A 14,498-nucleotide genomic window follows, 5' to 3' on the forward strand; every position below is an offset into this window, starting at 1 on the left:
TCTTGGCTTAAATAAGAGTTTGTTTTAAAGAAAAAAAAGTAAATTATGAGCCAAATTGATCCAACTGTTCTTTTAAGGAAATACTGGAATTTTTATTTCCCATGCTCTTGGCAATTGGAAACAAGCAAAAACTTATAATTTTTTTGTACTTTTATTAATAGATTATTTTATGCTTAATTTCCCACATGGTTAATTGTACAAACTTTTATCAGTGAATATTGATCAGCCACCCAGCAATCTAAATAGCAGCCACTTGTTCCATTTGGCATAATGTTGCTTTTAAGTGACTACAAGGACAGTATTTTCAAATGGGGTATCAGACTGATTTCTTAAGACCAGTCAGAGAAAAGACAGCTGTGTGTATAACAAAAAACAGTTCCCCAGGTGCAGAAGGGCCGGTCAAATCTTGTTGGGTAAGCTCCTTTGCTGAAAAGCTGCCAGATAGATATCTGCTTTTGTAAAAGACAGAGTACACCTGGATCATTCTCACACTGGTCTGCATGGTTTTATAGAGAAAAGTAATTAATTTACCAAAACTTCCAATTAAATAATGTGAAGCTTGTGACACAAAGTGACAAAAGACAGGAAATATGTAGTTCAACTTAACACTCCGGGCCCAACTGGTGTAGGTCCCCTGATTTCTTGTATTAGGCCATATGTCCATAACTCACCATGTTGTGAGCATGAAAAGGCACAGTGACATAAATTACATGCAAGATGAAGGTCAGCTTTAAATCTGAATTTCCTGGCTTTTCTATGTTCATTTCAGAAGCCCAAACAAAAGCCTTATGAAAGGTGAGTCTGGTGGGTTAGGAAAACAGACTTAGGCAGGGATTGAGGGGAGGGGAAAACACTCACAAGCTAGGGAACAATACAGAAACAATAGATGAGAGGGTGAGAAGAGGAACATAGGAGAAAAAAGAGCAAAGGAATGAGGAAGAAAGGGCATAAGATGTGTAGAGAGAGAATAGTGAGAGAGGCTGCCCTTCTGAAGCCAAGAGATACAAGTCTTTTTCAAGTCACTCTTTTTTTTTTTCCCCTGTACAAAGGTTAGAGCTGCATCTTTAGATGGAAAAAAGAAAAGGAGTACTTGTGGCACCTTAGAGACTAACCAGTTTATTTGAGCATGAGCTTTCGTGAGCTACAGCTCACTTCATCGGATGCATAGCATATCGTGGAAACTGCAGAAGACATTATATACACACAGAGACCATGAAACAAAACTTCCTCCCACCCCACTCTCCTGCTGGTAACAGCTTATCTAAAGTGATCAACAAGAAGGGCCATTTCCAGCACAAATCCAGGTTTTCTCACCCTTCCCCCCCCCCACACACACACACATACAAACTCACTCTCCTGCTGGTAATAGCTCATCTTACAATGTGCACAGCAATAATCCAAGTTTAACCAGAACGTCTTGGGGGGGGGTTTGTAGGAAAAAAAACAAGGGGAGATAGGCTACCGTGCATAATGACTTAGCCACTCCCAGTCTCTATTCAAGCCCAAATTAATAGTATCCAATTTGCAAATGAATTCCAATTCAGCAGTTTCTCGCTGGAGTCTGGATTTGAAGTTTTTTTGCTTTAAGATAGCGACCCTCATGTCTGTGATTGCGTGACCAGAGAGATTGAAGTGTTCTCCGACTGGTTTATGAATGTTATAATTCTTAACATCTGATTTGTGTCCATTTATTCTTTTACGTAGAGACTGTCCAGTTTGACCAATGTACATGGCAGAGGGGCATTGCTGGCACATGATGGCATATATCACATTGGTGGATGTGCAGGTGAACGAGCCTCTGATAGTGTGGCTGATGTTGTTAGGCCCTGTGATGGTGTCCCCTGAATAGATATGTGGGCACAGTTGGCAATGGGCTTTGTTGCAAGGATAGGTTCCTGGGTTAGTGGTTCTGTTGTGTGGTATGTGGTTGTTGGTGAGTATTCGCTTCAGGTTGGGGGGCTGTCTGTAGGCAAGGACTGGCCTTTCTCCCAAGATTTGTGAGAGTGTTGGGTCATCCTTCAGGATAGGTTGTAGATCCTTAATAATGCGTTGGAGGGGTTTTAGTTGGGGGCTGAAGGTGACGGCTAGTGGCGTTCTGTTATTTTCTTTGTTAGGCCTGTCCTGTAGTAGGTGACTTCTGGGAACTCTTCTGTCTCTATCAATCTGTTTCTTCACTTCCGCAGGCGGGTATTGTAGTTGTAAGAATGCTTGATAGAGATCTTGTAGGTGTTTGTCTCTGTCTGAGGGGTTGGAGCAAATGCGGTTGTATCGCAGAGCTTGGCTGTAGACGATGGATCGTGTGGTGTGGTCAGGGTGAAAGCTGGAGGCATGTAGGTAGGAATAGCGGTCAGTAGGTTTCCGGTATAGGGTGGTGTTGATGTGACCATCGTTTATTAGCACTGTAGTGTCCAGGAAGTGGATCTCTTGTGTGGACTGGACCAGGCTGAGGTTGATGGTGGGATGGAAATTGTTGAAATCATGGTGGAATTCCTCAAGGGCTTCTTTTCCATGGGTCCAGATGATGAAGATGTCATCAATATAGCGCAAGTAAAGTAGGGGCGTTAGGGGACGAGAGCTGAGGAAGCGTTGTTCTAAATCAGCCATAAAAATGTTGGCATACTGTGGGGCCATGCGGGTACCCATAGCAGTGCCGCTGATCTGAAGGTATACATTGTCCCCAAATGTAAAATAGTTATGGGTAAGGACAAAGTCACAAAGTTCAGCCACCAGGTCAGCCGTGACATTATCGGGGATAGTGTTCTTGATGGCTTGTAGTCCATCTTTGTGTGGAATGTTGGTGTAGAGGGCTTCTACATCCATAGTGGCCAGGATGGTGTTATCAGGAAGATCACCAATGGATTGTAGTTTCCTCAGGAAGTCAGTGGTGTCTCGAAGGTAGCTGGGAGTGCTGGTAGCGTACTACCCAAGATCCATAAACCTGGAAATCCTGGGCGCCCCATCATCTCAGGCATTGGCACCCTGACAGCAGGATTGTCCGGCTATGTAGACTCACTCCTCAGGCCCTACGCTACCAGCACTCCCAGCTACCTTCGAGACACCACTGGCTACGCTGGTAGCGTAGGGCCTGAGGAGTGAGTCTACATAGCCGGACAATCCTGCTGTCAGGGTGCCAATGCCTGAGATGATGGGGCGCCCAGGATTTCCAGGTTTATGGATCTTGGGTAGTACGCTACCAGCACTCCCAGCTACCTTCGAGACACCACTGACTTCCTGAGGAAACTACAATCCATTGGTGATCTTCCTGATAACACCATCCTGGCCACTATGGATGTAGAAGCCCTCTACACCAACATTCCACACAAAGATGGACTACAAGCCATCAAGAACACTATCCCCGATAATGTCACGGCTGACCTGGTGGCTGAACTTTGTGACTTTGTCCTTACCCATAACTATTTTACATTTGGGGACAATGTATACCTTCAGATCAGCGGCACTGCTATGGGTACCCGCATGGCCCCACAGTATGCCAACATTTTTATGGCTGATTTAGAACAACGCTTCCTCAGCTCTCGTCCCCTAACGCCCCTACTTTACTTGCGCTATATTGATGACATCTTCATCATCTGGACCCATGGAAAAGAAGCCCTTGAGGAATTCCACCATGATTTCAACAATTTCCATCCCACCATCAACCTCAGCCTGGTCCAGTCCACACAAGAGATCCACTTCCTGGACACTACAGTGCTAATAAACGATGGTCACATCAACACCACCCTATACCGGAAACCTACTGACCGCTATTCCTACCTACATGCCTCCAGCTTTCACCCTGACCACACCACACGATCCATCGTCTACAGCCAAGCTCTGCGATACAACCGCATTTGCTCCAACCCCTCAGACAGAGACAAACACCTACAAGATCTCTATCAAGCATTCTTACAACTACAATACCCGCCTGCGGAAGTGAAGAAACAGATTGATAGAGACAGAAGAGTTCCCAGAAGTCACCTACTACAGGACAGGCCTAACAAAGAAAATAACAGAACGCCACTAGCCGTCACCTTCAGCCCCCAACTAAAACCCCTCCAACGCATTATTAAGGATCTACAACCTATCCTGAAGGATGACCCAACACTCTCACAAATCTTGGGAGAAAGGCCAGTCCTTGCCTACAGACAGCCCCCCAACCTGAAGCGAATACTCACCAACAACCACATACCACACAACAGAACCACTAACCCAGGAACCTATCCTTGCAACAAAGCCCATTGCCAACTGTGCCCACATATCTATTCAGGGGACACCATCACAGGGCCTAACAACATCAGCCACACTATCAGAGGCTCGTTCACCTGCACATCCACCAATGTGATATATGCCATCATGTGCCAGCAATGCCCCTCTGCCATGTACATTGGTCAAACTGGACAGTCTCTACGTAAAAGAATAAATGGACACAAATCAGATGTTAAGAATTATAACATTCATAAACCAGTCGGAGAACACTTCAATCTCTCTGGTCACGCAATCACAGACATGAGGGTCGCTATCTTAAAGCAAAAAAACTTCAAATCCAGACTCCAGCGAGAAACTGCTGAATTGGAATTCATTTGCAAATTGGATACTATTAATTTGGGCTTGAATAGAGACTGGGAGTGGCTAAGTCATTATGCACGGTAGCCTATCTCCCCTTGTTTTTTTTCCTACAAACCCCCCCCCAAGACGTTCTGGTTAAACTTGGATTATTGCTGTGCACATTGTAAGATGAGCTATTGCCAGCAGGAGAGTGAGTTTGTGTGTGTGGTTTTTGGAGGGGGGTGTGTGTGTGGGGGGGGGTGAGAAAACCTGGATTAGTGCTGGAAATGACCCACCTTGATTATCATGCGCATTATAAAGAGAGGTTTCAAAGAGGGATGGGCTATTACCAGCAGGAGAGTGAGTTTGTATGTGTGTGTGGGGGGGGGGGGGGGGAAGGGTGAGAAAACCTGGATTTGTGCTGGAAATGGCCCTACTTGTTGATCACTTTAGATAAGCTGTTACCAGCAGGAGAGTGGGGTGGGAGGAAGTTTTGTTTCATGGTCTCTGTGTGTATATAATGTCTTCTGCAGTTTCCACGATATGCTATGCATCCGATGAAGTGAGCTGTAGCTCACGAAAGCTCATGCTCAAATAAACTGGTTAGTCTCTAAGGTGCCACAAGTACTCCTTTTCTTTTTACTATTTACGAATACAGACTAACACGGCTGTTACTCTGAAACCCATCTTTAGATGGTGGTTTAAAACAGCTAAAAGTAAGAAATGATAATTAAGGTTGAAACTCTAGCTGTGATTGGTGCCTTGAACCTTGTTTAGCCATTTGCACCTGTGCAAAGCAGATGTCAAATGCTTCCACTGGGGGAAATCAGTGGAGAATTCTGATTGGGAGTGTTTTACATTGTCTTGACACAAGAGGATCTGATCCAGCAACACACTTAAGCACTGGTTTAACTTCAAGCAAATGAATATTCCTTTGACTACTGGGGGACTACACATGCTTAAGTGCTTTGCTGATCAGAGCCTACATAATTAAAGTGCAAGGCAATAGAGAATAAGCAAGTCCATCTTTACAATCCTCCAATTACAAGACCCTGTAGAAGCATTAAGTATAATTTATGTTATTTATACACACACACACATCCCACTTCTTCTTAGGTACCTCCTAGGGAATTTTTTTAAGGATAATAGAATAGTGGGTGATCATACATGACCATACAGGTCCCAAGGCATCTCGATTTTTGTTTTGACTCCTAATTTTCTTATTTTGTCCCAGGGCAGTAGAGCAGATAAGCAATGGATTACTGGAAATACTACAGCAGAAAAACATTTTCTGATGGTGTTTGGGGATATTTTGCATTTTTATTTTCCTGTTATTGAATTTCAGCAAGGAAATACAATTTCTCCAATAGAAGAATAGCAACTAAAGACACACAATAGGCATAAAAAAGCATAAATCTGTATGTGGTAGCTGGACATTCTAGTCTTTTTTCAGTAGTTACCATCTTGCTATGTTTCATATATATGTATAAAAACATTAAAAGAACATTAAAGTTACAAACACTTAAAGTGAAGAAATGACCACATTAAATTGTGGTCAGATTTGCAGAAATGCTTTGGGTTGGCCTTGCTCTGCTCCCATTGAAGTCAATAGGTGTTTGCTGAGTGCTTTTGAAATTCCTCTCTAGAATTTTTTTAAAGAGATCTGTGTGTGATCATCCCATCCACCCATCCCCTTTTGCCACCCACTTCATAACGACAGTAGACAAAGAGCCAGGTCATTAGCTTGTGCACCACAGGGCAGGATTTTGCCCTACAAATCTGCCCACACATCAACTTTTAATTCTTATGTTAGTTGGCCACCCTTTTTTTTTTTTTTTCACCCACTCAAATTTCCTTCCAAAAACTGATGAGTCATTGGGCATACAGTCTATCCCACTGTGATAGACCTCACATGATAGTACACCTCACCTATGTACCTGCAGAAAAATGGCCTTTTAGGAAACACACTAAAGGGAAGATTTGTTTGTACTTTCTAAATGAGGTGGAGAGAGCTTATGAAAAAAAAAAACCTAGGCCTTTTTCCTTTCAGCAAATAATAGATTTTTTCCCCCTTAAGAATGTCAGAATCTCTTCGCCCAGTGATTTTGCCTTTCAGTTCTTGGCTAAATCCATGAATTATGGTGTATCCTGTTCTAGCCATGCCAAAAAATGCTATTTATCTGCCATAATCTCACAGACTGTACTTCTCTTTCTGTGCCACAAAATCAAACCACAGATCTGGTGCAGAGACCCCGAGTGCACTCACAACGTGCATCCACAATACAGTGTTTCCTTTAGTTCTGTGGTTTTCTTTATGACAGGGACTACAAGATATATAAAGCTCCTTTCTGGCTGCAGGCTTTTTACACATATAATAGCTCTTGACAGAAAGCTCCAGCTTGTTAAACCCAAATGATTTTGATTATGCATGTTAGTAACAAGACAAACCAGTTGTACAGAATTCCCTGGCCTGCAAATATGGTAGTCTATAGAGAAAAAAATTAAACAGATCATACTGCAATCAAGAATGTTCCTGAATAAATTTAGTCTAGAGAACAGAAAGTGATCATTTTTAAGAGAAATGGCTGTTGCTCAGTGTTAACTTATAGAACCTGCTAAACACTTCACTTTAAATGTGTTTTTACACACTAGCCCCATTCCAGTCACAGAGCCACTGATTAAACTTGGAGAAGGTCAGAGGTATGTGTTACTTTCTCTCTAGTTCCAGATATTGTCTAAAAATTCTCTTAAATCTATAAGACTTAAACATGTTGTGACAGTCTGTACTCTTATGTTCACCCTTTTTACAAGACTATGATAAATTTTGTACAAAGTATGCCTTGTGAGGTACCATTTGAAAGATCGCAATCTGCTGAACATTATTGTCCTGGTAAAATATGTGAGGCAATACTGTATGTAAAGTTATAAAATTCTGCTGTATAAGACTTGTTCCAAGTCTAGGGAAACAGTTTCAAACCAGTTCCCCAGAGACAGAAGGCTAGACAGCACCTCAGCCAGATGTCAGCGAAATCAAAATGGACTGTCACCAGATTAAGCAGTCATTCTTTGGCAGGAAAAAGGGTCTGAGCGAGAAATTGACATGTTGGCAAAGAAATAGCTGGAAGTTCCCATTTCCCAGACCTGCTGTCTCCTGAACCCCAACTGGAAATGATTCTCAAAGAGGAGGAAAAGATATAAAAATGAAGAACAGAGGACACAAATCACCTTTCTCCCCTCATCTCTACTCACAGCAGCAACACTTGAAAGACAAAGGAATCATCACTGAGCTGGGTGAGGTGTCCTGGCTCAGAGGAATCCAACCAGACTGCTGTAATCATATGGTGAGAGAAACTTTTTTGCTTTAAATTCACTCAGCTTGTTAAGTTAGGTATAAGTTTGTGTTTTACCTTTTATTTCTTTGTAACCAATTCTGACTTTTATGCCTCATTATTTGTAATTACTTACAATCTATCTTTCTGTAGTTAATAAACTTGTTTTATTGTTTTATCTTAACAAGTATGTGTTTGGATTGAAGTGTTTAGGAAACTTCATTTGAGATAACAGGATTTGTGAATATCATATTCTATTAATGAAATGAGGGACTTTCTATGCTTGTATTGTCCAGGAGGGTAGTGGGCAGTACAAGGTGCACATTTCTGACATTGGAAAGTTGTGGTGTCACTCTGTACTATAATTCAGGAGTGGCTTTTATAACTCAGCTGGGAGTAATTTACATGCTAGAGGCCATGTATGAGCAGACCAGGAGTGGTTACTCTAACAGTGAAGCTGTGTAAAAGGCACCCCATGTTGGAGAGTTGAGGGGACACAGCTGTTCAGTGGTCCAAATTGTGCACTGGATAATGTTATGCACGAACTTAGTGCTTTCCTGGGTCAAAGTTAACAAATTTTATAACAAAGTTAATTAACAGAGCTCTACACTGGGGGTTTCAGCTATTACTTTAGTTGCATCAGGGTAAGCCCAAGTAAAAGCACTGTTAATTGTAATTTGCACCTATGCAATTAAACTCTGCTTGAAACTAGCGTAAACTATACAGGTATAAATTGCAGTGTGGTCCAGTAGACTGGGCATTGGACTGGGAGTCAGGAGATGTGGGTTCTATTCCCATATATTTCACTAAGCTGCTGAGTGACCTTAGGCAAATTGCTTTGCTCTGTGCCTCAGTGTCCCCTCCCATGCTTTGTTTATTTAGATTATAAACTCTTTGGGGCCTTAATTGTGTATACAAAACCTAGTGCCAGGGGGCCCTGATCTAGGTTTGAGCCTGTAGCCACTATCAGAATATAAATAAAAATAGCAGTTTTGCCTATCTACACTCAGGGTTTGTAATAATAACAGATGAAGGGCCAAACCATCACTCTTTGGGTAAATTGGCCTCAAATATTTTCAGAGAGAAGTTTGATTATTAAACTGAAAGTGTCTCTCTAATTATTGTGTTTCTCAAATTCAAATGATTACATTCATCTCCAGATTGGGGATTAGGAAGGAATAATAGCGCTCGTGACTTTCATGAGGTTGGAGGTTGGTCTTTCGCTTGAGCATTGAATAAGGATTGTCTTCTAGGATTTGGTTTCTAGTGCCTGTGTGGTACAGAACATTGTGACCCACCTCACTTTTTTCCATCAATGGATACAGTGCAGACTATGCCCAAAGAAACTCCTGGGAAAGGCTATATAAACTTTCCTTCCTTGTCTTTGCTGACATGACAGAATCTTTGACCAACTGCTACCAAAATCCACTTGTTTCTTTTTGTGGAAGGAGGCTGTCTGTACCAGAGACAATGCTCGAGGTATTTTAACAGTGCTCCTGATTGTGACTGTCAGAATTCCTCTGTGTTATTTAGCACATTTCTAATTTTGGCCCTAGCAACACCCTTTTCCGCATTATTTAGAACAAAAAGTATGAGTTGCTGCTTTTTTTATCTAGTCTAAATAAAACGTTGAGGATCAGGAAAATATGTTCACCTTTGCAACCTGTCTTTGCAGAAAAGTTAGAAGTACCCGAGACTTGAGACTGCTTTTTTATTTTTTGTTTCATTACAATACATGCTAAATAATATGCAGAATTGCCTGTCATAGACTAAATACAGACTAGTCAATAAAGTGGAAATAGCCAATAGTCTGACAACAGGCACCAGAGTCAAAATTAGCAAGGTAGCAAAATAGTCATTTTCTCTCGCAACTATTACAAATAGTTACATCGTAAAATAAATTCATCTGTACATCCATATCTAACATTCTCCCAGAAGCCACCTTCAAGTCTTCTACATACCACTGGAGTCAGGTTCTCTGTATTTTTTATAAGCCTTTTTAGCTTTGCAGATATATTTTTTACTTGTTTTTTGTGTAGAGGAAGGATAGTCCAGTGGTTAGGACTAACCTGGGATTTAAGAGACCTGAATTAAGTACCTATTCTGCCACAGACTGCTTATGTCACTTTTGGCAAATCACTTAGCCTTTTTGTGCCTCAGTTACTCGTTTATTAAATGAGGCTATAGCACTTCCCGACAACACAAGGGTGTTTTGAGGAAAAATACATTAAAAATACTATGTGGCTCTCAGATGCTATGGTAAGTATCTTAGGTAGATAGATTTGGTATCTATCTAACTTATTTGTTACACGCATTTTCCCCCAAACCTTCTCATAGATAGTTACTAAGCTGGGGAGTTCGTGTTCATTTTTTATTTCCATGAAGGTAGAAACAAATTTGGTCTCCACTAGTTAGTTAACCAGCGTGTGTCAATACTGTAAAGCAGCCAAGACATTAGCTAAAGTTCGAGATGCCTTTAAATGCCTCTTTAGCTCATTTAAAATATTTTACAATAACAACTAAATGGTCCTTAAGCTGCATATCACGCTTTCACCTTCCTGTTCTAGACGTCTGATTTCTCATATTGGAAGAGGCCAGTGTAAAGAAGGCAACAAAAATTTACCTTTCAGATAAAGTATATGGACCCCATTCTGAAATCCTTATTAAGAGCTAGACTGTGACTTGCACTATATCCCCCCAGAAGGGAGTTAGAATCTCTAGAGGGTTCTAGGCACACAGGAGAAATTGGGGTAGTGTGCCCGCTCTGCAGCGAGCAGGCAGGGACAGGGAATAGGTGGAGTCTTGGCCCCAATCTCACTAGTTGCTGGCCAGCAGAACTGCGTCAGCATGCAATAGGGGGTGGGGTAGCATGGGGGTGTAGTAATTGTTAGCTGCTACAGGCCAGCAGGTAATTACCACCCCCCTAGAGCAAGGGGGGGAGCTGGAGAGGCAAGGTGACTCAGAGGTGTCTCTGAGTCACAGTGCCGCTCAGGGCTACTCCTGGGTAGTTCAGCTTATATATCACCTCTTTCTCAGTGCTATGCCTGAAGTCCCAATCTAGCCCTAAATCTTTGAACTCATACGGGAGTTCTATCTCAGTAGGGACGGAAAAGACTAATGGATTCTGAATATAGTAAAATTACTGCTACATGTTACTAATCTACATGTAAGCAGAGTCAGGATGAGCTTTACACTGACATCTGGTGGTGAATTGTGGCAAGTTGTGGAAAAGAACTTCAGGGGCTGATCTTGTTTGCATAGGCACACCCACCCCGCTTAGCATGAGCCCACAGCAGCCCAAAGGGTCACTGTGGCTGCTGTGGGATCGCCAGTTTCTCTATTATTGGGGCAGGAAGAATAAAGTGTTGTTACCCTGATTATGTGAATCAAGGACAGTGGAACTGTTTTATGACGGAGGGACTCGCCATCAACTAAGTAGCACTCGCTAGACAAGGGGCATGGGTTCCAAAACCTAGTGAATTGAGAGAGGCTAGTGATAGATATTGGTATCTGGTGGTGTGGGGCCTCTTTGAGGGTCTGAAACACCAGTTGTTCTGCCTTCTCTCTCCACTGTGGAATATCAGAGCTAATTTTGATTCCATTAGGACTCTAGTTATAGGCTGTTGAGCTGAATTCACATTGGGCCAGTGGTGCACCAGCACTGAGGCTCCCCCACTACAAGCTAAAATTACTAAGAGCTGAAATTGCTGAGTGCTGTGTTAAGTAGTGGGGGGCCCTGAAGATATATTGCTGAGCGGCTGGCAGAGCAGAGCCATTTGTGGGACGACTGGCAGAGCAGAGCAGCTAGCGGAGCAGTTTGCGGGATGACTGGAGCGGCTTGCGGGATGGAGCGGAGCGGCTGGCGGAGCAGTTTGTGGGACGGCTGGAGTGGCTCACGGGACACCTGGCAGAGTGGAGCAGAGCGGTTGGCAAAGTGGCTCGTGGTGAAGGCTGCTGTAGCACTCCAGGGAGAGGTGGGGCAGTCGGCCTCGGACAACATAAGGTGCCCCTTAACACTCCCACTTTCACCCAGGCTGGGAGGTAAGACTCTGCAGATAAACTTTTGAACTCTGGGGCGGCACTGACCAGGGATAGAGACTTTTGGGTTGTTGGACTTTTGGGATTTTGGGTGATTTTGGGTTGCTGGACTCAAGAACCAAAGGGAAAGGACATGCCCCAATTTGCTGGGGTGGGTCTTTGCTCATGGTTTGGTTTATGAACCCTAGTTGTGGTGTTTTCCCAATTTAATGCTGATGTCGTTTACCTCCTGTTGTTAAAGATTTTCTGCTACACCAAGACTCTGTGCTTGTGAGAGGGGAAGTATTGCCTCTTTGATGCACCCAGGAGTGTGTGTAAGATTTTCCCACATCACTGGGTGGGGGCTCGAGCCAGTTTTGCATTGCATTGTTGAGAGGGAACCCCTATGTACTGAACCCGGCCCTTGCGGCTATCAGCTCAGCCTGGCAGAAGGGTTACATACAATAGAATCTCAAAGTTACAAACACCTCGGGAATGGAGGTTGTTTACAACTCTGAAATGTTCTAACTCTGAACAAAACCTTATCGTTATTTTTTCAAAAGTTTACAACTGAACATTGACTTAATACAGCTTTGAAACTTTACAGAAGAAAAATGCTGCTTTTATCCATCTTAATTTAAACGAAACAAGCACAGAAACAGTTTCCTTACCTCGTCAAATCTTTTTTTTTTTAAACTTTCCCTTTATTTGTTTTGGTCGTTTACGTTTAACACAGTACTGTACTCTATTTGCCTTCTTTTTTTTTAATCTCTGCTGTTGCCTGATTGTGTCCTTCTGGTTCCAAATGAGGTGTGTGGTTGATCGGTCAGTTTGTAATGCTGGTGTTCGTAACTCTGAGGTTCCACTGTAGTAACTTCTGTCAGAGTCCAATTAACCCCTTCACAAGAATAACTAAAAACAAATCAATGGCAAAGTAATGTGAACTGCTCTAGCTCTTCCGCTTTTCATTTTTGTATAATGCGTGTAAAACTAAATCTGCCACACAAGTTACAACGAGCCATTGGAAGCACACACATGTTGCAGGTCAGGCCTGAGGAAGCACTGGCAGAGCTGTGTAGGGAGTGTGGCCACACTGTATCTGGCTTTAGTACATATTATAAGCACTTTTATGAACAGGTGGTGTGATGAATCCACATGCTGCGTGCACACAGATTCGTTAGTTGGTAGCTAACCCATACACATGCAGCATCAGGGATAGACCCCAGGAGCTCTGGCTTTAGAAACACAGGACTCTACTACTTGAGCTGAGATCTCTCTCAGCTGATGCCACTAGAGGAAGGTCCCTTCTCTTGAGAAGCCACTGGAGAGAGAGGGAGACTTGATCACACTGAGCCAGTACATTATACAGGGAAAAGAATGTTGAAGGTTGTACAATTAGCTAGTTACGTTGCGGATTTTTTGTCTGAAGCATCATGTATTGGCATCTTTGAGGGACAGGATTCTCGACCTGCTGGTCTGATCCAGTATAGCAAACACTATATTCTTATGTGCTGTGCCTAGTCTCAAATAACCATGATGCATTCATTCCTCTAAATATTGAGAAAAGCTTTAACAACTAGAGTAGAAAATCGATGGAAAAACTGCAAAACTCATCTTTTTGGCAAACCTTCTCCTAAAAAGCTAGTGGACAGAATCACCCCTGACTGTGGGCTCCAGTTTCTCAGTCCCACTGTCGCTGCTTGGGTTTGTGCTCAGATGGCACAAAGCAGCCATAACACCAGTTGGACTAGCTTTCTGAGGATTCCCCTTGTATACCTTGGATGAAGGGGAAGGGGGTGATTCGATTGTTTGTATACCTCAGCAACCCTTGGTTGTCAAAACAGCCCCTTAGAGGCAGTTGCAATTGAGAATAATCCTAAATTATGCCTCAGGACAAACAACCCTAGAATCAAGGAGCCCTCCCTCCCTGGGCTATTCAAGCGTAATAAGGCCAGTCCTTAGGATCTGGCCCACAATTGAGATTTGATGCTTCCTAAATTGTTGCTTAAATCTGTCTGAGAAAGAAGTAGTGCAGGAAACTATGATGATTAATACATTAGAAGTTTGTAATAGTGCAGATGGTTTACGAATACTTATATCACTTATTACAGTTTTGGGGAATGAGGTATTTGGATCCACTATAGGTTCTTTCCAACCCCAGTGATCTATGTAGGGGGACAGATACTTGAACAATTTAATGGTTAACAAAAATACATTGACATATATTTTTTTCTGTGCACATTGATCCATGGGGGTTTGACTGACTCAGGCTTATATGTTGATCTGAAATACAATATGAAATATATTCCTGCCTCTGCACATTGTTAGGCAATGAGATAAAAAGCACAGGCCAGGTCTCTGCTAGAAAAGGTGTCCCGGTATAGTTCTACCTCTAGAGCTATACTGGCAAACTCTACCAGTGTAGATGTGCTCATACCGGGTATCACGTATAACTAAGGCTGCCAGTCTGTCATGGAGGTCATGGAAGTCACGGATTCAGTGACTTTCCAGGACCTCCGTGACTTCTGCAGCCAGCTAGCATGACTGACCCCAGGGCCACCCGAGCAGCTCAGGTGGCCCCGGGTCCAGCTGCACTGCTCCCGCTCCCCT

Source organism: Natator depressus, chromosome 5, assembly GCF_965152275.1.
Source record: "Natator depressus isolate rNatDep1 chromosome 5, rNatDep2.hap1, whole genome shotgun sequence".
NCBI lineage: Eukaryota > Metazoa > Chordata > Testudines > Cheloniidae > Natator > Natator depressus.